Here is a 3,595-nt window from a genome sequence, read left to right on the forward strand (position 1 = left end):
GACACATAGTCCTTTATTTCTGTGAGTTAAAACCCACCAGACATTTGCATCATGTTCATGAGCATTCAGGAAGTCTCCTGGGAAAGAACCTGAGATCTTTCTCAGCTGTACCTGTGCCTGTGTGGAGTATAGTACCTGAGCCCATATATTAGTGCAATTCCATACTGACATGGGAAAAAATGGTTCATAAGGCTATGTACGACTAAAACTAAGATATGGGCTTTGTCAAGTCATCGGTGTTGCATACCAGGTCCTAAACCTTGGTCTAAGAGAAGAAGTGGGAGATGAATAGATACGTAGTTCGTGTTGACTTATGGGTTAAATATTAATGCCAATATTTTATGGTTGTGAAAGAATTATTCAATTGAGATCCATTCAGTCCAAGTGCTGTATTTAGGCAGAACTAACCCCAGCTGAGATATCCAGTCAGACAGAGAAACTTGAAAAGCAGTCTGCCATTCAGGTGGAAAAAGGCTTTCCTATGGTATCAACTGAACAACAAGCAGGGTGTGAACTGTCAATATGATACAGTGGAAGGAGAGCCAACATCATTTGGAGATGCATGGCTGGAGGTATCACATCACAGGCAATGACATGAATAGCCCTTCGTCATGTAGCACTAGACATCTCCCTTGGTCAGATTAGTTATGGTTCTGGGTGCTTCAGCTAGTGTGAAGGTAGTGATAACATGAAGAAAACTGAGTAGTGGCCAAAATGTTGAAAGGTGAGAGAAGAGATATGTTCAGAAGCACTACTAAGTATTAATTAGTTTGCTCATTGCAACTATAAATAACAGAATTAGTATTTCTTTTACATAATACCACATCAATGAAAGTAATTACTTAAAGTTACTCAACACTGCAGTGGTACTGAAAAAAACACAGGTAAGCTTGCTCCTAGAAACATTAATTAGACAGATTTCCCCAGAAATAGGAGCAAATTGCTGGAGGGAAATGAAACGTAAGGGAGAGGGGATCCTTTAATGAATTGTCAGGAATGTAACTGTCATAGCAAGAAAATGGTGAAAATACCTTTTTGCATTTGTATTTATTGACTAGAACATACCAAAATCAATATATAACTAACTGAGACACATTCCAACATTTTTTTTCTTGCCTCAGGATCACAACTCATGAGTTGTTTCTAGACCCAGTGTCACAGGAAATATGGTACGTACAATTAGTCTTTAGCTGCCTTTATAATTGCATAGGCTTCCGTAGCATAAAAATCAACCTATGGTCAGTTTTCCATGACCAAATGGAAGCTGGGGCTTCGGATCTTCTGAGGATGGAAGCAATACTGGAATGCAGACAACAGTCAGGAGTAGACCTGCGGCCCCAGACCTTGTCTCCAGAAACTTTGCGAAGGATGAGAAACATCCTGGATTTTTAATCAAATGGCAAAAGCAGATAAGCAAGGGAAAATAAAAGATAGGGAGGGAAAGCAGGAAAAGCACAATGGAGAGGATTTGATGGGACACAAGAAAATGTTTTTAAAAACCAAAATCATACTTTTAAGGAAAGAGGGAGAGTGAGAAGTGAGGAAACTATCTGTATGGGAGGTGAAAAATTATATAGAAAAAGAAGATAGAAAAGAAAATGAATCCTGAAAAATGACAGATGAGAGAAGAGAAGAATGTGGAAGAAGAAAAAAGCCTAGAAAAAAGGAAAAGGGAAAGTAGAATTCATCTTTCAGGTTGGTAAGAACTACTCTTTTGCAGAAGGGGAGGGTGATAGGCAGAGTCCTTAAGAAAATTTGGCCAGAGCTCCTGACTGTGGAGGCTGTGAAGTAGCCATCAGCCCTCTCAGGTGTGAGCCCTGCTCTGATGTATTGTAATGGAGGTGGTGACCATGTGTGGATACTGAAGCTCCTGCAGCACACTCGCTCATGAAGGGTCAGTCCTGTGCCTTAGCCAATGCACAGCCAGTGCTATACTCCCATCAGAATTGGACACAGGAGCCCCAGGATGCAGGTATGCTCCTCATTTGGACTTGTAAGGCTCCGGCAGTGGGTGGCCATCCATTTTCTCTCAGTCAGAGAAACAAACACACCAAAATCTGTCATCCATGCTGTGTAAAATGGAACAACTTGGCACCTCGAATCCTCTACCCCTCACTACAAGAAGGATATTGACATGCTTGAGCACGTCCAAAGAAGGACAACACAGCTGGTGAAAAGTCTGGATCACAAGTCCTCTTAGGAATGGCTGAGGGAGCTGGGGTTGTTTAGCCTGGAGACAAGGAGGCTGAGTGGAGACCTTATTGCTCTTTACACCTAGCTGACAGGAGATTGCAGCCAGGTGGGGTTGGTGTCTTCTCCCAGGTAGCAAGTGACAGGACAAGAAGAAATGGCCTCAAGTTGCACAAGGGGAGAAAAGAAAACTCTCTTCTCCAAAAGGGTGGTCAAGCATTGGAATAGGCTGCCTAGGGAAGTGGCAGAGTCACCATCCCTGGAACCGTTCAAAAAATGTGTAGACATGGTTTAGAGGTGGACCTGGCAGTGCTGGGTTAAGGGTTAGACTCAATGATCTTAGAGGCCTTTTCCAACCTTAATGATTCTGTGATTCCATAAAAGAACTGACCTACCAAGCACCAGAAATATCAGAGCCTGACTGCTACCTGTAATTCCAGTATGTGGCCCTTTAATTCGTGCCTCATCACCCAGGGAAGTATCTGAGTATATAGAAAGAAAAGGAGCTCATGAAAGTCCAAGAAATTTTATTTCCACATCTTCTGGAAGTTTCCTGTGTCCTGCTGAGTCCCCTGTTGATGTTCTGGATAGTGACCCACTTTGCTGGTATTTAGCTGAGGGCAGAGGCGCTGGTCTGACTCCCCTGCAGATGTGCTTCCTTCCCACCAAACAGGGCAGGTGGCCCTGGAGGCTCCTGCCAGGCAAAGCCACATCCATTTCTGGAGGCTGAGTCTGTGCTGCTCACAATGGGAGAGCCAGAGAGCTGGTCCAGGATAGCCCCTGCATGGTATGGTGGGAGAATGGATATCCTTGGAAGCTGCAGGCACAGGGGAGCACGAAGATACGGCTAAGGCCTCTCCCTTGCCCACATGCTAGGACAACACAGTTACAACCCTTGCAGAACAGAGCAGAAGCTCTGAGTATTCCAGACTTCCACACCACCACTCATATGTTTTCCTCAGAAGTCCATCAGGTCTATGGAAGTAATGATTAAGGCAGAGCAGCCCCACAGCCCAAAGAGAGAGGACTTGTCTGTAGGTTGTTTTGAGAATTACATATAACTACCACAAGTTAGCCATGAAGAGGGGATTTGCAACGCCTGGATGTAAGGTGAGCGGTAGCTCCAAACCTATTCCCGGGTGCAGGTCCAAGTGAAACAGCACCTGGAAGAGTGTGTATAGTTCCAGTAACTGACAGCCAGGAAAAATTGTTTTGAATTGGAAGAGGGACAGAAAATGGCTAGGATAATTGGGGAACTGGAGAGGCTGTCCTGTAAGAGAGATGAGAACAGGTGGTGGGATCAGTCTAGCCAAACAAAGGCTCAAAGGGATTTCAGCTCATGTCTATAAATACAGCAAAGGAGAAAGAGCTACAGGACACAGTTTAGCAGTAGGGAAAAAAAAAA

The sequence above is a fragment of the Neopelma chrysocephalum genome, unplaced genomic scaffold (assembly GCF_003984885.1).
Source record: "Neopelma chrysocephalum unplaced genomic scaffold, ASM398488v2 Primary Assembly neopelma1_45, whole genome shotgun sequence".
In the NCBI taxonomy this organism is placed as follows: domain Eukaryota; kingdom Metazoa; phylum Chordata; class Aves; order Passeriformes; family Pipridae; genus Neopelma; species Neopelma chrysocephalum.